The 23,103-nt window shown below is 49.3% G+C and overlaps 1 long non-coding RNA gene across 1 annotated transcript in view; it reads left to right on the top strand.

The window, feature by feature from the left end:
• LOC132250829 (uncharacterized) overlaps window positions 1–23,103 on the top strand; it is a 25,980-nt gene extending 2,877 nt beyond the window's left edge. The window contains exon 2 of the long non-coding RNA XR_009462474.1: window positions 21,957–23,103. This is a non-coding gene — a long non-coding RNA (uncharacterized LOC132250829). The remainder of the gene's footprint in view (window positions 1–21,956) is intronic.

The following is a 23,103-nucleotide window of genomic DNA, read 5'->3' as shown; positions in this document are numbered from 1 at the left end:
ACCAGTTGCATCTACCACACCCCCTCTTTCAAAATCATAGATTGACCTATGCCAGAAGCTGACATCTTTCTTCTGAGGATCCAGTGTCCCCACAGATGGAGGAATGCTGCCAGTGGAGGACTATCTGCAGGGGTGCCCTGCCAGCTCAGAGGCATGAGGTGGAGCCACGCTGGGCAGCCCTGGCCAGAGCTCCCTTCACCTCCTTGTTGCGGAGGCTATATATGAGAGGGTTCAGTGCTGGGTGACTGCTGTGTAGAAGATGGACACAACTTTGTCCAGGATAGGCCAGAGGCTGAGGCAGGGCCTCATGTAGGTATAGATGGCAGCCCCATAGAAGATGGTCACCACAGTGAGGTGGGAGACAAGTGGAGAAGGCCCAGCGGCAGCCCTGGCTGGAACGTATATATATCACCATCCACACAATGAGGACATAGGAGGCCAGGATGAAAGCGAGAGGAGCCAAGAGGACCAGCACACCCACTACCATTACCACAGCCTGGGCAGCTGAGGCGCCAGCACATGCCAGTTCCAGCACAGCTGTCACCTCACAGAAGAAGTAGTTGATGTGGGCATGTTCACAGTAGGGCAGGTGGAAAGCCACAGCAGTGTCTACCCCAGAGAGGAAGAAACCATCAACCCAGGCTGTGCCTGCCGGCCCCCAGCACTACCCAGGGCTCATGAGGGTCATGTAATGTAGTGGGTGACACACAGCCAAGTAGCAGTCATAGGCCATGATGGCCAGCAGCAAGCACAGGGGAATAACAAGTGAGAGGAAGATGCAGGTCTGGGTGGCACAGGCCATGAGTGCAATGACCCGGTGGCCCTTCAGCAGGCCAGCTAGCAGCTGAGACAGTGTGACAAAGGCATAGCACGTGTCCAGCACTGAGAAGTTCCTCAGAAAGACATACATGGGAGAGCCCAGGTAGGGATCAAACCAGCTCAGCCCCACTAGAAGCCCATTCCCTATCAGTGCCAGAGTATAGAGCAGCAGAAAGCCCAAGAAGAGTGGGAGCCAGGCCTACGGTGGAGGGGCAAGCCCCAGCAGCATGGATTCCTTCACAGGTGTGGTTCCCACTACCTGATTTCAGGGCCCTGGAGGGAGAGGAGGAATCAGACAAGAAGTGTGGGGGACAGGCCTTACAGCCCAACTTGCCTCCCACCTCACAGATACACAGTCGTCCCACTATACTCAGATACATAAGACCCACCTATCCTGTCCTCCCAAACACCTAATAGGGTTCTCTATCCTGGGGGGAATGGTTGCATATGTCCCACCCCAAAAACACAGAATGGAGGTATCCCCATCTCAGGGTGGATCTAACCTACCTACTGGATGTGCAGTGAAGGATTGGAGGGCTTTCCCTGTATCATACCCTTGACCTCCTTGTTTTTATGCCCTAAATGCTCACACATGTTGCAAACAGTGCACTGTGGGATAACTGCACCAGAATGGCACCAGCATGGATGTCAGCAGGGTGACACTGGCTAGACCAGGTCAGCCAAGGCTGCTGGAGACACAAAAAGCCCTTTGCACTGAAGCTAGCACTTTCAGGGAGGCAATATGGACTGGCAGACAGAGCACTGGCCTGGGAACCATAGCATCGTAGAAAGGTAGGGTTGGAAGGGACCTCATTAGGTCACCTACTCAAAGCAGGATCATCCCCAAATAGATAATTCCAACCCAATCTTTGTCTAGCCGTGTGCCCTTGCTGCCAAGAAGGCTAATAGCATGCTGGGCTGCACTGCTAGGTGTGTTGCCAGTAGGTCAAGGGAGGTGATTATTCCCTTCTATTCAGCACTGGTAAGGCCACATGGGTGTACTGTGTCCAGTTTTGCACCCTCCCCTCCACCGCCCACTACAGAAAGGATGTGGACAAATTGGAGAAAGTCCAGCGAAGGGCAACAAAAATGGCAAGAGGGTGGGGGAGATGTGACTTATGAGGAAAGACTGAGGGAACTGGGTTTATTTAGTCTAGAGAAGAGAAGACTGAAAAGGGCTTTAGTAGCAGCCTTCAACTACCTGAAGTGGGGTTTGAAGGAGGACGGAGTTAGATTGTTCCCAGTGGTGGCAGATGACAGAACAAAGAGCAATGGCCTCAAGTTGCAGCAAGGGAAGTTTAGGTTGGATATTAGGAAGAATGTTCTCACTAGGATGGTAGTAAACCACTGGAACAGGTTATCCAGAGAGGTGGTGGAAGCTCCATCCTTGGAAGTTTTTAAGACCCGGCTGGACTAAGCCTTGGCTGGGATGATCTAGCTGGGGATGGTCCTGCTTTGAGCAGGGGGTTGAACTAGATGACCTCCTGAGGTCCCTTCCAACCTTAATTTTCTATGATTCTGTGGAGCGCCCAGCCTTCTGCTATTTTCAGAATGGGAGGGAGGAAAGAGTGGAGGGAGTTCAGTCTGAGGTTTTTCAGCCGCCCCCCCCCGCCCGAGGGTAGGGTGGATGTATGGGAGCTCCAAGCACCCCTCCCCCCGAAGGTGGAGGATTCCCAATTCACCCATCCCACCCTTCAGTGCCAGCTGTGGAGCCAGAAGAATGAGCTCCCCCTGCTGCCTTTCCACCTTGCAATTCTGAAAACAGCCAGCACTGACAGAGAGGCTACCCTGACTGCTGCAGGCTCCCACATCGCAGCTAGATTCCCCTCCCAGCTAGAACGAACAGTGAACTTCTGTTTGGTCTGGGGTAATTCTTGCATCTCAGAACATTTTGCAGAAGTCATTCTGAGCGCTTGTACACGTGACAAAAATTGCCCATTTTTGCAGTTTAATTGCATGACACTTTACACCGGGGGGGGGGGGGGGGGGGGGGAGGGGTTGCAGACTAAACCCCATCCCCATGTAGCTTAGTTTGTAATGTAGCTACTTGTAACTTTGAAGCCTTTAATCTGACAGCTCCCCCCACCCAACCCCCAGCCACAAGAGGCAGGCTGAAGGCAGAAGCAGCAAGGGGCCCAATCTTTTCTTTTTTTCCCCCTCGCAGACCTGCCCACATCTACCATAGCTGAAGGATGAGCTGCCAGTGGGCCAAGTGGCACCTGAGCTGTGGTGGGCCCCAGCCCTTCCCTCTGTAGTGGCAGCGCCCCCCAGGGCTGCCCAGGTGGACTGCTGGGGTGCTCCAGTGAGCCTGGCGTGCTCCAGCTCAGGCTCAGAAAATAGTTGGATCAGGCTGGGTGCTGTCTCCAGGCTGGGGCGGCCCCTGGCCCACTAGCAGCCCACCTGAGAGGTCCTAAGGAACACGGCTGGTATGGAGGAAAGGACTAGGGCTCCCCCAGCTCAAGCCCTGCCAGCAGCTCGTCCCCTGGCTGCAGGTAGGCTCCACGAAAAAAAGGATTAGGCCCGTTGCTTTTTTTGTTGTTGTTGTTCCGGTGCAGCCTTCCCACTTGAGCTGCCAGCAGGCTGAGCGGCCCCTAAGCTTTGGGAGACCCCAGTCCTTCCCTCTGCGGCAGCGGTGCCCCTTGGGGCTGCCCAGGCGGGCAGCTAGCAGGCAGATGCTGCCCCAGCTCAGAGGCAGCAGCCACCAGCTCCAACTCTTCTCCTAGCCCACGTCGTGTACCATCCCTGCTGCCTTCTCCAGCCACCAGTACACTCAGCTGCCCTCCTGCCATTTCCCCACGGTGCCCCAGGGGCAAGACAGCCCATTCCCAGGTGGTCCCATGTGGCGGGAAGGCGGTGGGGACAGTGCACGTGGCGCTGAAAGCCCTGGCAGGCTCAGGAAACAGTTGGATCCAGCAGGTGCTGTCTGAGCTGGGGCAGTCCCCAGCCCCAAGGACTGCTGCTGCCACAGAGGGAAGGATAAACACCGCCCCCACCCCCCGCGAGGCTCAGAGGCTGTTCAGCCCACTGGCAGCTCACGCGGGCAGGTTCTGCCAGAAAAAAAAAAAAGCACATTGAGGAGCCCGATCCTTTTTTTTCCCCCCCACAGAGCCTACCTGTAGCCAGGGTGCAAGCTACAGGGGGGCCCAGTCCTTCCCTCCACAGTGGTGGCACCCCTAGGGCTGTCCGGACAGGCTGCTAGCAGGCCAGGGGCTGTCCCAGCTGAGAGGCAGAACAAGCCTGATCCAAATGTTCCCCAAGTCTGAGCTGGGCAGCCCCAGGGGGTGCCACCACCATGGAGGAAATTACTTGGGTCCCCTGCAGCTCAGGGGCCATGGCCCACCAGCAGCTCACCCCCCCAGCCATGGGAGATGTGGGCAGACTTTGCGGGGGTGGGGAACAATCAGGCCCCTTGCCATAACAGTGAGGGAAGCCCCTAAATTGAAACAGTGGGTTTTTAATCATCACAACTGAAAAAAAACCCCAGCATTTCAATTTAGGGGACTAAACCCATCACATGTGCAAGCACCCTCTGAGTTACAGGTGGCAGCTGCACTTCTGTCTGCACCCAAGGGTGCAAAAGAGACTGCTTAGGTATTTGACCTGTCTGTGAAAGGGGCATGATGGGATTTTGTTTGAAGTAGAGATATGCGACTGGGAGCAAAGACAATTTCCTCCTATGATTTGATTCTTTCTGTATTCCTGGCACTGGGATTTATCCATTCTTTGCAAGATGTCATAAACACCTGACTCCACCCCCCACTTCCTTCTCCTAATAGAAACAATCCACAGGCCCACAAATTGTGGTTATGCTCTGTTAGGTGAGGTGAGGTTGAATTATTCAATGCACAGGTGGGAATAAAACATTTTTAAAATAGTTCATTTTGTGAAAAACTCAGTGATTCCAACTCTGCCTCAGTTTGGAACATGACCAAAATTTGGAAATGAAGGAATTTCTTACACGATGGTAATTCTTATATTTGCTGTACATAAAAACATAAGAATTGCCATTTGTTTGGTTAGACCAGGGCTGGGCAAAATGCAGCCCATGGGCCACATGCAGCCCACCAAGCCATTCTATCTGGCCCACGGGGCCCCCAAAAAATTTAGAAAATATTTATCTGCTCCTGGCTGCCTGTCATGCGGCCCTTGATGGCTTGCCAAAACTCAGTAAGCGGCCCTCCACCCAAAATAATTGCCCACGCCTGGGTTAGACCATAGGTCCATCAAGGCCAGTATCCTGTGTCACACACTGCCAGAGAATGGATGCTGAAAGAGAGAGTGAACCAGGTATAACCAGGGTTTTTTCCACTATTCCTCCTTCACTTCCAGCCATCAGCAGTTAAGGTCTAGGAGCTGTGTGAAGCTTCGGTAGCTGATTCAATTCGGATGAGATTCAGCCCGATTCGGCAGCCGAATCTCCGAATCCAAATCGAATTGGGAGACCCATTAAAAGGTCCGAATTGAATCGAAAGCCTCCAAATCAATTAAGAGAGATTCAGAGAGATGGCCATAGACTATACAGGCAGCAGTCCTCGACACTGGACACAGCTACCTCCAGCTGGTACATCTGTGGTGGTGGGCGGAGGGGGGGGAGGGAAGGGGTGTGGGGGGGGCAGATCAACACCCCCACAGAGAGGGAAGGATTGGGACTGGGGCTGGGACAAGCTGCCCAGCTGGGGCAGGGGGGCATGGGACTTGGGGATGGGTGCTCCAGCCACTGCACACTACCATGCGCCTCCGATCTGGGAGCTACTCTTTCCAGTGGCTCCTCTGGCAGCTCTTGCTGCCAGTCTGGGAGGGCATGGGAGTGGGCATGTGCCCCCAGATCTGCGCGGGGTGGGCTGGGCCAGGCTTCACTTTGGGAGGCTAGCACGAGCTGCCCGCTGCCAGGCTGCGCTCCACAGGGCAGGTGGAGCCAGGCTGCACTCTGGGCAGCTAGTCCCAGCCACAGCCTGGAGCACAGCCCTGGCTCCACCCACCCCACAGAGCGCAGTTGAGTGTGGGTTTTGCCCGGGGGGGGGCGGAAGAGCTGCAGCCACCCTAAAATTCCCCATAGCCTCTGCCGCTGGCCCTGCCCTGATCCGGGTGCGCACACCTGCCACTGCTCGCTTGCCCAGCCAGGCAGAGCAGGGTGAAGCCACAGATTATCTGGGAGGCATGGGGAGGCTAAAACGGCTTCTGCCACTGAGCGCCACTTGTCTGAGACAGTAAAGCAGCACCATCCTGTGCCTCCCTGCCTGGCTGGGTGAGCGGTGGGAGGGCATAGCCCTCACTCCCAGCACCTTCCTCTGCCCATCCAGAGCGCAGCCTGGCCAAGCCTGTCCCGCGCAGGTCCGAGGGCACATGCCTGCTCCCATGCCCTCTCAGACCAGCGGCGAGAGCCACCAGAAGTGCAGATCTCGGACTGGCAGCATGCAGTAGCGGGAGTCCGCCTCCCTGAGTCCTGTGCCCTGCCGCCCCAGCTGGGCAGCTTCTCCCAGCCCCACCCCCAGCCCCAATCCCTCCCTCACTGTGGGGGCATTGACCCACCCCCCCACCCCCAAGCCTCTTTCCTCCCTCTTCCGCCCACCAAAACAGACTTACCAACTGGAGGCAGCTGTGTCCAGCGTCAAGGACTGCTGCCTGTATAGCAGGGGTGGGCAATTATTTTGGGCAGAGGGCCGCTTACTGAGTTTTGGAAGGCCATCGAGGGCCACATGACAGGCAGCCCAGGGCAGATTAATATTAATTTTCTAAATTTTTTAGGGGCCCCACGGGCCAGATAGAATGGCCTGGCAGGCCACATCTGGCCCCCAGGCCGCATTTTGCCCACCCCTGCCAAATCTCTGAATCGAATCAGGACAGTGATTCGAATCACCAAATCAAATCTTGGTCCCTCTGAGTCAACTGAATCCAAATCTAAAGCAAATACTTGCTGCTTTGCATGGGCCTACTAGGAAGCTTTGATTCAGACACTGTATCTCTAACACCTAATAGCTACTGATGCCCCTTTTCTCCAAGAACCTGTCCAATCTTTTTGTTTTCTTTTCTTTTTTTTTTAACTTTCCTACATGAGCCAGCTTCACACAGGAGGTCTGCTGCAATTTCAACAACTGGCATTAGCCCACCAGCGCTGACAAAAGCCACAATTCTCACCAGAGGAGTCACAAGGCTGACAATGCTCAGAAGCAAAAGCCTTCTCTAAAGCTATTTCTTGTAGCACCAAGAGACTTAGGGTGCAAACGGGTCTTGTGTTCTTAGTGGTGGGTTGCTTACACAATCTCTGGAACAATATAGCACTTCTTGAAGGAACTAGTTAGCAAAGGCATCTAGAAAATTTGCCTGGACTGGGAAAAATTCTTGATGGTGCCCTTTCTCACTTTGTCCCATTACTGGACCTTGTGAGAAGGGCTTCATTTTTTCCTTTTACCTTTGTCAAGGAGCCCCACATCACATTTTTCTTGCTCTTCGCTACATTCCGTTCAAGTGACTAACTTTTCACAGAGCCCAGATGCGAGCAGAGTGGATCTGGTTCCTGTCTGGCAACACTCCCTAACTTAAGAGTAGACCCATCCAAACCCCAAGAGTCATATGAAGAACATCTGGCCCTCTTCATGTGCAGAGCTCAAAGCTCTTCACAAAGGAGGTCAAAGCATCATGATCCTCATTTTTACAGATGGGGAAATGGGCAGAGTGACTGAGAAACTTGGCCAGGTTCCCCCAGAAAACCAGTAGAGCCATAGTTCTGATAGACATGAGGTAAGGATTAGAGCTACTTGGCAACTTTCAAACAAATACCAAAACATTCTATTGGAAAAGGTCAAATATTTGCAAAATTACAGGAAATTTTGAAATGTGACCTTTTGCTGTAATTGGAAATGAAAACAAATATTGAAACTGAATTTCCTGCCAAAAAGAAACTGTGGTTTTCACACCACTCTAACCTCACTGTAGCTACAGCCCTAGCCTGACCACTCACAAGGTCCTTTCAGGACTGGCCCATCAGTGGATAGTAATTAGAGGTGCAACCTCCATGTTAGGTCTTCCTCATCCCCTGAATGCTTGAAGAGAGGCAGGGCACAGATCAATCTGGAGAGGCCCCACTCCTCTCCTTAGAATCTGTTTTGTCATTAAGATATGGAATATTGGGCTAGATGGACCTGTGGTCTGACCCAGGTCATCACTCTTATGTCCTTATTACTTTTCACAGCATACCCCCATACTTAGCAAGACAGAGGTACAGTCAGGAAAAGTGGGGCTCCATCCTTTTTCCCCCAGATCAGGCACCTATGTTGTCATATACCTGCAGTTTTTAGCATGTATACACAGCTTGTGATTTAGCTGGGCATGCAATTCAGCTGAGTAGCCCTCTATTCCACAAATATGTCCTGAGATTTTGATCATATTCTCCCCTCACCCAATGAGGGATTTGAACTTGCAGCTCTAGCAAAGTACTCAAACCACTAGGCAACAGATTAGGACTGCCTACCTCTCCCTGCAGCCCTCCTCTTGAAGCAGAGCCCCTGCACCTTCTATTTAAGATTCATTGGATGGAAAGGAATGGTTATGTGACAGGCTGGCTGGCAGTGACTTAGCCCAGGGGTTTTGAAAGAGCAAAAGATGATTGGAGGACGTGGGATTCCCTTTCCTCACCAATCAGGCCCCAGAGACTCACCCCTCATGTCCCCTGATTGGCCCCTTGGGTGACCTGGAGGAGGATAAAAGGGGCAGCACAGCTGACTCAGGGAAGAGACCAGTGAGGGACCACAAGGAAGGAGTGTCAAAGAGCTGAGCCAGTGGGGCGGGAGCAGTTGCCCCAGAAGAGCCTGAAGGAACAGGACCTGCAGGCAGCAGTTGGACCCTCAGTAGCACAGCATGTGGCCAGCAGGAGAGGCTTCCCGCTTCAGCAAGGATCTGAGCAGTGACCTGAGAGGTTCCTAGCTCGGCTTCCAGCTCCTCCAATCAGAGACCAAGCAGCTCAATGTGAGGCTGGGGCTCCAGGAAGGTCAAGACCCCTAGCAGTTCAGAGCAGTGCTTAGCACTGGTAGCTGTGTAGTAGTGTTTTGCGTTCCACATGGGAGATATGAGTTCAAGTCCCAGCTTTGGTAACTTGGGGTGAGTGAGCTAACAAGGAGAAATTCCTTTTGCAGTGGAAAGGGGCCACTGTGTTTTTCTCCCCTTCCAGGTACCCAAGCCCTATATTTCTTTGTCCTTTGACATTTTGTATTTTGTGCCTTTTTATATTTCCCCAACCAGTATTGTTTGCTCTGCTGTTTGTGTTTTATATTTGTTAACCCTGTCTTTTGTCAATGATTTTAAGTGTCTAACCTTTGTTGAATACTGCCCCCTTGGAGCCTTGTAGTGTCCACTATACCCCCTGATTATGCCTGTTATGTTCCCAGTATTGTTCCCTCATTAAAAGGTATATGGTTAAGTCCCCAGTGGTGGTCTGGCTCTGCTCTATAGGGGGAAGAGAGTCCCTACACCTCCCACAGCGCTTCTGCACCTGCTTTGATCCCTTCAACTGGAGAGGGGGTACATTTTGGGGTACTGCCCAGGTTACAGTTCAATTCATTGGATGGAGATTTCTTTTTGGTGGTGGCAGATGACAGAACAAGGAGCAATGATCTCAAGTTGCAGCAAGGGAAGTTTAGGTTAGATATTAGGAAAGACTTTTTCAATAGGAGGGTAGTAAAGCACTGGAACAGGTTACTCAGAGGTTATGAAATCTCCATCTGTGGAGGCTTTTAAGTCCAGGCTAGACAAAACCTTGGCTGGCATGATATCGTTTGAGATGGTCCTGCTTTGAGCAGGGGGTTAGACTAGATGGCCTTCCGAGGTCCCTCCCAACCCTAATTTTCTACAATTCTATTATTCTATGAGTGGGGAAGCTTTTGCCCCATTTAAAAGCAAGGTTCCTTGTTAAAAATCCATCCAGTGCAGGAACTATCTCGGTGATCCACACATCCTTTGGCTTGTGCTGGTTTCTTGGCCCCATGTATCTCCCTTTCTTGGCTTCCTGAAGGTCAGCTTCAAGAGTAGGGCTGGAGAAGATGCTGGGCAATACCTAATTTATGGTCTGGTGGTTAAAGCACTTTACTATGAAACAGGATGTGTGTTCAAGCCCCACCCTGGATCAGGGGGTCTTGGAATATGGGTCTTCCACCCCTAGGCAAATACCCTAGCCACCAGGCTTTTGGGTTAAACCATAGAGGCCTCCTCCATACCTTTTTGACAGGTATCCCAAATTACATTCAAGTGCCAAAAACAGTTATAAAGCTGCATAATGTGCTATTCAGGCATGTAAAGTAGAATTTTGTCCTTGGTGATTCAGCTGTGTCAGAGCTGGAAACTAAACAAAGTTTCTTGTCCCCACATGGTGCCCTAAGCACTGCACCACCAGATTGAAAGCCATGATCTCAGCTGAATAAACTACTCTGACCTTTCTTTCCCTAGCAAAAAATGCAGCCACCAAAGTATTACATAAATTCAGATCAATTCTGCCAAAATTGTGTGGTTTGGAGGGGAAAAAAGAAACTAAAATCTGAAAAAAATGGAAGTGTTTTGGTTTGGAACAAGAAACAACATGCTTTGATTTTCAGTTAGAATGACTTTTCAGTTAGCAGTTTCCTTTTATTTATTTATTTATTTATTTATTTCGTAAAATGTACAGGAATCTTCAACACCAAAACAAACATTTCCTTTGACCCAAACCAATTTTGCTTCTCTTGGCAAATGTCAAACAATTCAATATTCAAGTCAACTTGACCTGATTTTGCTTCTTTTCTGTTTTTCAGATATACCAATGAACCTAAAAATAAAAAAATCAGGGCTGTTCCTTTTCCAGTCTCCTTTCCTATCTCTTGGAGTGAGGAGCTGGAATCTGACTCTGAAGAGCTCAGCACAGACTTGCCCCAAGCTGTGCAGATACAGAGCTTTCTCTTCCTTTGCACCTGTGTGCATAGAGCTATGATGATTTGACTCTATCCCACAAGTTAGCAAAGTGGCCCAAATGCATGATGGGTGGAAATCTCAAAGACGGCTTGCACTTGAAAGAAAATAGTCACACTGGATCCATTTTCCTTCCCTGGATGTGGGCAGACTCACTTGGAAGCCTGTCTCACACCTGCCTGTATTTGGTTTGCAGCTGAGGCTAGTGAGGCTGAGGGGATAACTCTAAGAGGTAGCAAGGAGTAGAAGAACTAAAACCTTTACCATCTATTGCTCTCTGCTCAGGTGTTCAGAAAGGAAAAGCCCATTGTCTCTGGCATATACATAAACATTCATGCCTTGGTAAGCCCAATCGCTGCAGGATTCTAGTATGTTATTTCTTTTCTCAAGCCCGACAGTATTGTTCTGCCTGTCTTTTGAGCTCTGCAAACCACTCTCTTGAGTCGCTCTGAGCAGGAAACCCAGACTATGCCAGATACACCTCACTGGGCAAGCAGACTGCCCTTTTCCTTCAGCACTGAGCAACATGGAGTCTTCCTAGAGGAAGAGCTATTCCCATAACATAAATGCAGCCATGGCCTGCCCTGTGCAGCTTAAGCAGGCTCAGGGTAGAAACCTCAGCACACCTGCTGATCTCTCCCGACCTGCCCAGCTCTCAGCCATGAGAAAAGGGACTGGCCCCTTACCTTCTGTTCTTGGACAGGTAAGAAAAGTCACACTGGCTCCGAGCAGCTTCAGGGTTGTTGATGTTGTAGTAAAAAGACGTTAGCCCCCATAATTTTGCAGTAATGCTTGAGCAACAACCGTATGATAGAAGTGTCTTATGACCCTTTTGTGTAAAGATCAGGAGGTCTAATGTCCAAGCTGTGGTCTGTGGTTCTTACCTCTTGCCTTGCACTTTGAAATCATCTCTGTCCAGTGCCTTAAGGTTACATTAAGATAGGAAGTTACTAAAGTTTAACTAACTTCGTTGAAATTGCTCTTTTCTTCTGAGCATGCTGCAATTCTACCTTTGAGTGCGCACGTACTAACCCTGATAAGTCACATTAACCAATAACTAGTTAAGTACAGCCTACAAGATAAGACGTCACAATTAGGAACTGGTACTGCAGCCAATAAACTTCTAGTACGTCAAGATTCTGTTGAATGTAAGCTATAAAAATATAATTCCAGGCCGGACTCATCGTCGGCCCTGATTTGAGCTCTCTGCAACTGAACTGTTTGCAAACAATAAACCTAAATGGACCCAGCGTGTATGTGTGACTCTCTCCTTGAGGGTAATTGAACAAGCCTCCAGGGGAATGAAACTAGCCGTTTTGGCAACAATGTCAAACGTGACCGGCCTGTTTTCAGTAGCAGCATGGGTAAAGACTCTCCTGTAGGCTGGACGGAGTTAGGCCCTCTACCACACAGCACCTTGCAGAAAGCCAAAGAGTGGTGCTTTTCTGGAAGAGTATTTAACTACTCTGTAGGGGTGGACAGATCCTCAAGACTCTGGAGGAGCTGTGCATGCATCCCAGCAGCTTTGCAGACCTTAATAAGGAATGGTGCCCCAAGGGGACAATCACAGCTTTGGCTTTAAGGCTCCTTGGAGCTTTGTACAAAACCTGGAGAACCATCTACCCAGGTATTGGGCAAATCCAGCGTGACTGCTGAAGTCAAGAAGTCAGAGCTGGATCCTGATCCCATGCACACCAGAAGCAACCTGGGGTCAGCCTCTGGTTGCGATGGAATTGCCTTGAACTTACCTGAGTGTTGTGGTGAGGAGTATCCAGCCCGCACTGTTTACAAATACTTACTGCCACCAGAAAGACTGTGGTGCTCCTTTCTTGCCCCTGTTACCAGTTTACATTCTGGAGAGTCCCTGGTGCTTAAAGATTTGCTGAGAGACTCTTCTTGTTTCCCACTGAAAGCAATCAGTTCATAGGGGCCAGATCTCCAGGCAGTATAAATCAGCATTACTCTTTTGAAGTCATTGAGGCCAGACCCTCAGCTGTAGTAAATTAACCCCACTTCATAGTTTAATGGGTGAGATCCCATGCTGGTGTGAATCAACTATAGCTGTATCCTCATCAGTGGGGCTAGACCACTCCCACCACCTCTGCCCACCTCTGCCCACCAGAGTAAAATAGTGGTAAATGTGGTGATTGGTATGACCTTGAATGGACGAGTAAAACCCTTTAGCCAGGTTTCTAGTACCAGCATCAGTGCACCCTATTAAAAACTCCAGTCTTAGCTGTGCCCAATGTCAGAATGCCTCAGAGGAAGGTGCAAACCATCCCACACCACTTTCAGAATTTGCTAGAATTTGTCAGGAGAAAAATCCTTCTTGTTTTCAACTGATGACCATAGAATCATAGAAAAGCAAACTGGAAAGGGCCTCAAAAGGTCCTCTAGTCCAAACTCCTACTCAAGACAGGATCAGCCCTATCAAAACTAGCCAAAGACTTAAAGCATGGGATTACCAGATGCCTTCTAGACTGCAATATTTATTTTATAACCTAGGCTGGAAACCACATAACTCCCAAGCCTCCATATCACAGGCACTGAGTGGTGAAAAAACTCCATGTCCTATCATATCAATCCTTTCATGGCATATCCAGCCCTACCTTAGGCCTTGTTACACTTTACACTGTGAGCCACACACATGTTGATTGGTGTTAGTGCTAGTTTGGAACATGGAGCAGTCACACCCTTAGTCTAGAAACCTCTGACTGTCCCCCACCTGCACAGCTGTGACTTGCCACTAGAGGCCTGATGAGCAGGGGTAGGACTAGGAGCTGTAGTTGCGAGTCTCCCTTAGAGGGCTGATGAGCCAGAACAGGTTTCTGTCCCTGCTGCAAGGATGTGAGAGATCCTGGGATACTGGAGGACTTCAATTTGGATGGCACATCTGTGGAAAGTGGCCACACCTTAATGGAACAGGAGCTGGGTAGTACAACTCAGAGACAATCCTGCCTTGGAGTGGTATAACTTTAAGCTGCATAGCAAGTGCTTAAAACCACTTTAAGGTGTTAATGTGCAGACAAGCCAGGGGTTAAGAGCTCCAGGAGCTGCCCAAAATTACCAAGTAACAAGGCCTTTAAAGTGATTCCGATGATATATCCCTATCACTTTGCTTAGAAGATAATTAAAAAACGATATTCTTCTGGTAGTTAGAAATCTGCTAAACCTAAATATATCTATTCCTGTTCATAGCCTTTTGACCTTGTGTCAGTGTTGTTTTGCAGATTTAAACAATCTTTGCCTTCACTAATATTGGCTCTCTGTATATACTTGCATCAAGTGATCATATTCCTCTCAATCTCATTTCTGCTAAAATAAACAAGGCAAACTCCTTCAACCAAAACTTTAACCATCTTAGTACTCCTTCTTTGAACTTGTTGTACTTTAAGTTCATCTTACAAAAATGTTAAACAGGATAGGTCCCAAAACCAATTCCTAAGGAACACCTCTGGTAACTGCCTTCCATTCAGATAACCCTCCCTTCTACATAACCCACTGCAGTTCCCTTTTAAGCCAATTTCTGACCCGTCGTATTATTATAACATTGATCCTCATCCTCTCAAAATTTGGCAAGTAATTTCTCTTGTGGCACAGTATCAAAAGCTTTGTTTAGATCTTGATGAATTAAGTCCACTGCATTAAATGTTACAGAATGATAATAAATTTGTCTGTCATGATAGTTCTCTGATAAATCCATGTTGTGTTTGTCTTATTCTCCATCTCTTTTCAGATCTTTAACTATGTTTCCCTCAGTATCTGTTGTAAGATCTTACTTATGGTTCAGGTTGTGGCAGGACAGTAGCAGGTACTACTACTCTGAGCCACCCACCTCACTGTGCCACACCCAAAACCATGCTTCAGGTGTCTCCCATGGGGCACCTATGTCTGGCTGACCCCCTTCCTGGAGCACACCCGCAAGCCTGGGGTAATCACTGCCACCACCCAGGCCCTGGTCTCTGTTAGGGCTCTGTGTAGGCCAGGGTACGGGCTTGTCTCTCCCCTCAGAGATTCACAGCCAGGCACACTGCAATGGATAGCTTTTTACTGCTCCTAGAGGGTGAGAGCAGGGAAGGGGTATAGGACAGGAATCTTAAAAGAAAACTCCTTGAGCAAAACAAAATATTTTGTGCCTTTCAGCAAATATTGAGTTCAGTGACCATTTTGATATGCATCTAAATTACTTAGATCCAACTTCTTAGCTAGTCTTCAGGCATACTCACCGATCATGCAGATGGCAACCTGAGGTCCCTGCTTGAGTCTGTTCCAAGATGCCTGCTGAAGGAAGAAATCCCCACAGACCAGATAGCCTGACCCTTAAATAACGTTTTTGACCTCCTCACTTGGTTCCAACCAGAACCAGGCATTATTTGAACCCTGATGATGCAGACCAATCATTTCAAGAGTGGTCAGCAACCCCTGGTGAAGTGACCAGATTCACCAAACTGGTTCTACAGGTCCATCGAAGGGAAACTTAAGACAAAGGGTCAGGACCCAATAAGGGGGAATGGGAGGGGGTCCTCTCCAGTCCCACAGAAAACAACAGCTACAGTGCAAACAAGATACACAGCAACATAAATCCAAAACACACTTGACCACACACAACTCCAAGTGTGTGTGGGCGTTACATACTCTCTCCAGCCTGAAATGTCCCAATCCAGGAACAGACAGAGGGAGATTTCTTCACACAGGCCATTGTAATTGTTTGGGTCACATTTTCCTTTCTGAAAAAAATGGCACTGCATTTACTGTGTTCCAGTCATACAGTACTATCTCCATGTTGACAGATTCCAAGATCTGCACTAGAGGAGCTCCTATTTGTGTGACAGCTCTTTAAATACTCTAGGATAGAGAGTATTGAAGGCACTCAACTTTGTGTAATAATCAACAATTTTTGTTTCCATATCAGGTATGGTAATGTCTACATTAGCGTCTTCCTTGTCACACAGAACAGCAGCAATCTGCAGTTACCTCCCCATCCTGAACTGAGGCAAAGTATTTGTTAAATTCTTGGACCACACCTAGGTTGTCTTTGAGTCCCACCCCTTCTTCAGCAAAGAGTGGCCCCACTTCTTCCCTCCTTGTTCTCTGTTTATATGATTGCAGAAGTATTTGCAATAATATTCCATGCAAGGTCACATTCAATTAAGTCTCACACTCTAGCAACCCTTACTTTGCCCCTGCATTCTCTGGGCACAGATAGGTATTCCTCCTTATTAATCAGTCCCATTCTCCAGTGCCTGTAGTTCTTCTTCTAGTTTGACATGGCCTGTTTGAGTTTCCTGTTCATCTGTGTCTGTGGCCTTCCCTACCAATTTTCTCATCTTATTTGGAATGGAAAGTCCTGATAGTATTTGTACTTGCGTGAAGTACAAATGAACTAATTACCCTTGTTTCTCAAAGTTAGCCCTTCTGAAACTCAAGACGTTTGTTAAGGACCTATGTGGTAGAATTTTGGGATTAAATGTATTTAGGTTACCATAATGTTGTGTATCTAGGTTTCCCTACTAGCTTGTAAAACAGGGAAAGAGTGGGTTAATGGTGGTTTGAAACCAGTGGTGATGCGTAGGGGGTGCACAGGGGTGCATATGCACCCCGTGACAACCAGCGTCCTCGGGTGGGGGGCAGGCGAGAGTGCTGGTGCCCCCATTGAGAGCGCCGGCCAGGGAGCAGGGGCACTAGGAGAAATAGTGCCCCTGCATCCGATCGCACCCGGAAGTGCCAGCAATATGCCCAGAAGTGCCAGCAGTGCACCACTGCCACTTGCAGGTTGACAGAATCAGCTGCGGGGGACACCCTCCCCATCACTGTCTGCTGGGGGGGCAATTGCCCCCACAACTCAGGAAGCAACAGTCACCTATGTTTGAAGCAGAAAGTTTTTATGATTCCTTCCTAATTGCATTATCACCCAGATCCTGTTTTTATATACTCTTTCAATTTATTTCCCTACAGTCAGAGCCAACCCTAGGGGTGTGCAAGGCCTGGTGCATATCAGGCTGTGCAGGGCCTGTGGGGTGGGGAGGGTGGCAAGTGGCCGGAGTGTGTAACTACTCAGGGTGTGCAGCTCCCCTCCTCTCCCTACAGAACAAAGCCAGAACACATGTAGAGGCTTAACTATATACAAATTTAATACTAAAGAACAGGGGTAAAATAAAATATATATACAGGAAATATAGGAACTATGGGTGGTATGGGTACCACCAGTGAGGGATCAGGAGAGCAAACTCTACAGAGAAATGTCAAACAACAAAGCCTGAGGCGCAAGTTCCCAAAATGTAAAGCACAAAGTTCACAAAGTCAGGGACACAGGTGGCCTACAGTTTGGAGTACAGGGCCCCACACACTGGGGTGGATAAAAAGAGATGGGGAGTCCCAGAGCCCCAGTTGCCCCTTCAACCTGCTCAGACACCCCAACCAGAGGTCACAGAAGGAGAGGGAAACAGGAGGGAAGAAAAGAGCCCTCCTCTCCAGTGGAGATTCTCTCTCCCGGGCAACTCACCCCTCTGCAGGGGCCTGGGGAGGCCATCCTGGGTCCCTGAGGGTGAACCATTTCTCCCACGCCAGGAGCAGTGCTGGAGGCTCAAAACAGTGCCTGGGCGTGGGTCCACTCTGGGAACCTCTGTATGCTGCCTGCACGCTGAGCTCCCAGCCCTTTCTACACTGCCTGTGTGCTGCGCACCAAGCTCCCAGGCCTTCCGAGCGCTGCCTGCACACTAAGCTGGACCCTCCACATACCACCTGCATGCTGTGTGCCAAGTTTCCAGGCCTTCTGCATGCCACTTGCGTGCCAGGTTTCTGGCCTCATACCTGGGCGGGGGTTGGATACCTGAGCCGCTGTCTGTGGCTCCAGGACTTTGATCCCTGCCGCCTGCATGCCAGGCTCCTGGCCTTGGTCTGGGGTCAGATACCTGAGCAGCCACCTGCAGCTCCGGGGCTTCGGTTCACTCTGGGGCTCTTCTGGGGCAACCACTCCACGCCATTGGTCAGCTCAGCCAGCTCTTCTTAGCCCCTCTTCGCTGTCCCTCATTGACTGACCTCCCGGAGCTGGGCGTGATGCCCTTTTATTCTCTCCAGGTGGCACATGGACAAATTGGAAAAGCAAGGGGGCTAGTTCTCTCTCCAGTCCGGTCCTTCACCTGGGTAGGGAAAAGGAAGTTCCCCCCACCAATCAGTTTTGCACTTTTCAAAGCCAGCAGGCCAAGCTGCCACTGGCAAGCCCATCATGCTGGCAAAAGTTGGTACAACAAACAGAATTGTTGCAGTTTTTGTAGCCAGACACTGAGGTTCACCTGGGACACAGTTGGTCACAGCTGGGTCAAGGTAGGGGGGAGACTCAGTATAGGGGCTTGTTGCAGGAGAAGCATCACCACATTCTATTGTCTTATCACAACCATGGCCATATTGAAAGGTGTACCATCACCCCATAATCTGCCCCTGGTTCCTGAACAGCAATAATTATCAAAGCAAAACCAAGGAAGTGATTCTTCTGCTTTACTCAGCATTGGTGAGACTGCAGCTGGAGTTCTGTGTCCAGTTCTGGGCACCGCATTTCAACAAGGACATGGAAAGCTTGAGGAGGAGGTATCGGATACAACTGTGCTTTCCCACCTGGACTTGCATGACATGGCAGAAGTGTCAGAGACCCAAACATCAGTTTTGGTTCTGGAGACACAAGAGGATCAATGCCTGGGGATTTGTAAGTATCAGGGAATGGTCATTAAATCACATTGGGGTACTACAGCACACACACAATGCTTCTCTTCCATTGGGTTGGACGTGCTGTAGGTTTTATGCTACTTGATTTGGTGGGGGTTACCCTTTCATTTAGCAACTGGGGATGAGATCTTTGACCATGAAGTCCTTGTTTTCCCATTCCTGTTACCAGCTACTGCAACCAATGGAACCTGTGGATGGGCACCCGAACCGCATACACCAGCTTGCTCTGAAGCCCAGAGAGTGGTGGTGGACAGGTCTTATTCAACCTGGAGAGATGTGGGCAGTGAGGTCCCCTAGGGCTCGGTCCTTGGGCCCGCACTGTTTAATCTCTTTATTAGCGACTTGGACGAGGGGGTGAAAAGCACCCTGTTCAAATTTGCTGATGACACCAAGATCTGGGGTGAGGTGGGCACGCTAGAAGGGAGGGACAGGATACAGCTGGACCTAGACAGGTTAAAGGGGTGGGCGAATGAGAATAGGATGGGATTCAATACTGACAAGTGCAGGGTACTGCACTTGGGCAGTAAGAACCAGCAGCATACCTATAGGCTGGGGAACTCCCTTCTTGAAAGCACAGTAGCAGAAAGAGATCTTGGAGTCATTATCGACTCCAAAATGAACATGGGCCGCCAATGTTAAGACACAGTCAGTAAGGCCAACCGCACCTTGTCATCCATCCATAGATGCATCACAAGCAGGGCCAAGGAAGTGATCCTCCCCCTCTATGCGACACTGGTCAGGCCACAGTTGGAGTACTGCTTCCAGTTCTGGGAGCCACACTTTGGGAGAGATGTAGCCAGCATTGAGAGGGTCCAGAGGAGGGCCACTCGCATGATCCGGGGACGGCAGGGCAGACCCTATGAGGATAGGCTACGGGACCTGAACCTGTTCAGCCTTCACAAGAGAAGGCTGAGAGGGGACCTGGTGGCCGTCTACAAACTTACCAGGAGGGACCAGCCGGGAATGGGAGAGACCCTGTTCACCCGTGCACCTCCCGGAATAACAAGGAATAATGGCCATAAGTTGTTTGAGAGTAGGTTCAGGCTGGACATTAGAAGACACTATTTCACAGTCAGGGCAGCTAGGATCTAGAACCAACTTCCAAGGGAAGTGATGCTGGCTCCTACCTTGGGGGTCTTTAAGAGGAGGCTTGACAATTACCTAGCTGGGGTCACATGAGCCCAGTATTCTCTCCTGCCCAGGGCAGGGGGTCAGACTTGATGATCTACTTAGGTCCCTTCTGACCCTACATCTATGAATCTATGAATCTATGAGACATGTCCAGATGTATCAGGTGCAACAGAGTCATGGTTTATTGTTTCTCAAAAAAGGTTTTTGAGACATCATAACAGAGAAATGGCTTTCTGTTCACCTGCCTGGGTGTTAAGCGGTAATGCTTTAAAAGTTGCATGTCATTGAGCAGGGTGAATGAACAGGGTCTTGACACATGGGTGAATGGTGGGTAGATTGAAGGGGACCCTGGGTATGCCCCTCATTGGCCTAGCTGTCAGTACATGTCTCATTCTAAACCTATACCTTGCAGATATGTTTGGTGCCAAACCTTGCAAAAAACAGCCCCAAGCAGGTTTGACCATAAGATACAAAGTTGCCAGGATGGCACCAGCATGTCTGTTGTGCACACTTTTTGCACCAAAAAGAGGGTTGGAGGTGGGTGAACTTTACTGGACCACGTCATCTGAAGACCTATAAATTGGGGGCACAACTCCCCGTGTACCCCTTATTAATCCGAGATGTCTGGAACTAGGAAGACAAGAGATTAGACAGGGTGCCTTGGGCATGTAGGACTAGGGCAACTTGGTCCTATGCCAAAACAAAGAGTCTGGGGCAGGGGCTGGGTGACCCTGAGGTCACCCAGTTCATCAACAGCCTGCATGCTAACTGGCATATATACCTAGATGTGGCCAGGAAACTTGCAGGGCATGGGTGCAGCAAGACGACAGCCCAGTGCAGAATGAAGGCCAAGATCCGGAGGGCATCATTCCAATGTGAAGTTGCAAGAGCTCAGAAGCAAAGCACCCCTGTGCATGAAGTGTTCCACTATCGTTACCGCTGACCCCTAATGGAGGTACTTGAACACCATGAGCGCAGATGATCCGAGGTCTCTGTGCCATTCACCACTCCTGAGACGTTGCTGACCACTACTCTGACTGGTGCTGCCTCAAGCGAGGAAGACAGCGGCATGGTACCAGCAATGGCACACAAAGGTGCTTCAGTGCAGAGGCTGCCTGCCAGTTAGCCCCACACTGAAGCACCCTCATGTAACCATGTAACAAGCCCTAGGTCTCCAAACAGCAGAGTTTGGAACACAAGGATTCCTCCAAAGAGTAGAGACTGGGGGCCTCAACCTCTACACCCGGTATGTGATGCCCAAGGTGTTGAGCCCCAGCTCAAGTCTGGGATCGTGCCCGGTATGCAAAGGCCAATAAAGATACCACGGGTGAAAGTATAAAGAAGGTTTATTGCTAGCAATAAAAGGTGCGAGCGGAATAATTTCACGTAACAAGCACACTAGATTACTATTTCTAAGCATCTTTTATACAGAAGTTTTTGAACCTCCATAAGCATCCTTGTTTGCTGATTGGTTATAAAGGAGTGACACAAGGAGTTCTTTACTGAGCATGTCTCTATACCTGTGTTTTAGCCATGTATCTCATTTACATACATGTATGTTTCATTAGCATACTTTTTCCCACCTAGGGGCGTGATTTTTAGTATTTTAATGAGCTCTTTAACCCAGTACCCTGGCTTCTGCTTTTGTTTTCAAGCCCCCTTTATCTAGGACTGTCTCCTCCTTAACATCGCAGATGGGCATTCGTCTCATAACATTCACTTTTGCTTCGTCTCTGAGTAGTGGTTTCTAGGTCACTCCTTACAAAGGGAATCTTTAAGTCAAATGTAAACTGAACTGGCACCTGCGATTAGGCAGGGCTGTGAGAGAGGGGGTGGTGGTAGATTGGGCTGACTTAGGGCACTGCTTTAAGGACTCAGTGCACTGGACAGTGCAGGGTGGTGCAAGGTACTGGGTCCCAAGAGGCTGTGATGTGAAATTGTTAGTAGCTACTCTGGGCCTGCAACCCACTTGTCATAGTAGTTTCATGGTTTCATAGTAGCTAGGGTCAGGAGGAACAGATCATCTAGCCTGACCCCCTGCCACAGGCAGGAATGAATGCTGGGTTCACAAGACCCCAGACAAGTGATTGTCCAACCTCCTCTTGAATTTGCCCAAGGTAGGGGCAAGAACCACTTCCCTGGGAAGTTGGTTCCAATTTTGGCCACCCTAACTGTAAAATACTGCCTTCTGATCTCTAACCGAAACCTATTCTCCATCAGCTTATTACCATTGTTACTCGTCACTGTCATGAAAAGCCCTTCTCGGTAATTTTTCAAAGACCGCTTCTTATCTGCTCACTGTGTTTGCTGAGGACAGGGATATCAAAAAATACTGAATTTCCCACATTTCTTTTCAGCTACCTAAGGTATATCTCCGCCAATAAGACGTAGACCAAATAGGAAGGCTGTTAAGGATGTCCAGACAGACAAGACTGTCACCACTATCAACAGCTGCGTGGAGTGGCTAAGCAAGATTGCAAGGCAGGTTCGTTGTGTCTGCGGACACGTGCCCAGGCAACATGGCAGGAGGCATTCACAGGCACGGGAGACAGAACAGCAGTCCAGCTCAGAAACATAGAAATTAAGATTGCTTATCCATAGTGAAAATGGTTGATTATTGATTATTGATTGTTTGTATAACCCGGAATACCCAAGGGTGTGCCCATCCTCAATTGGAAGGGATAGATGAGGCAGGCGACAGTGCTGTGAGAGGGACACCAGTGATTTGAGTGCAGAGCCCTCTTTCCTCTATAGAGTCAACTCCATGCCAATGCTTTTAACTATTTACAGTTTACTGAATTATAATATACATATTATTTCTAATTCAGTATATATATAGGTAAATATTCCAATAGGTAACAAAGGAAAACTTTGCAGCCAGGACCGGCTCTTCTTGTGCTGGTCTGCAAACTATTCCATCCAGCCCTGCTGAGGATGCAGGCTTGAGCTGCCTCAACACGGCTCCCAGAGCCTGAGCCCAGTGTGCTGACCTGCACATCTCTGTAGCAAAGAAGAGATCCCGTGGAGGCTCTTCTCTTTCCAGCGTCCCTCGCTGTCTCTACCCAGCACGCTGGGCTTTTATTTACACCAGAGGCCCTGCCCCTGAAGTCTGCCAGACCTGCAAAGCGCAGTTTTCAATCTGGTCCAGGACCCCCCCCCACTCCCCAACTCCAGCAGGGGCAGGGCAAGCCCCTCCCAGCTGTTACCTGTTTGGTAGAAATGTTCCTCCGATCTGAAGTGTCCTTCTCCAAGCCGGGCTTGCCAGGCAAAAGCGGCGAGCCCACCACATTTGTCATTTAAAATATTGAATGTCTGCTGCTTATTGTTTTACAAGTTGTTGTTATAAAACTTGTTGGCATAACAGTTGTTGTTTTAATAGTTGTTAATTATTTATTGATTGTAGTTATAACAGTTTATGGTTATTAATTGATGATCACTGCCACCTTGTAAATGCTGTGTGTTTATTATGATGAGCTATGTAAATAAACGTTTCTATTCCTTTGA

Source organism: Alligator mississippiensis, chromosome 5 (assembly GCF_030867095.1).
Source record: "Alligator mississippiensis isolate rAllMis1 chromosome 5, rAllMis1, whole genome shotgun sequence".
Taxonomy (NCBI): Eukaryota; Metazoa; Chordata; order Crocodylia; family Alligatoridae; genus Alligator; species Alligator mississippiensis.
This window is presented reverse-complemented; position numbering and strand designations above follow the sequence as displayed.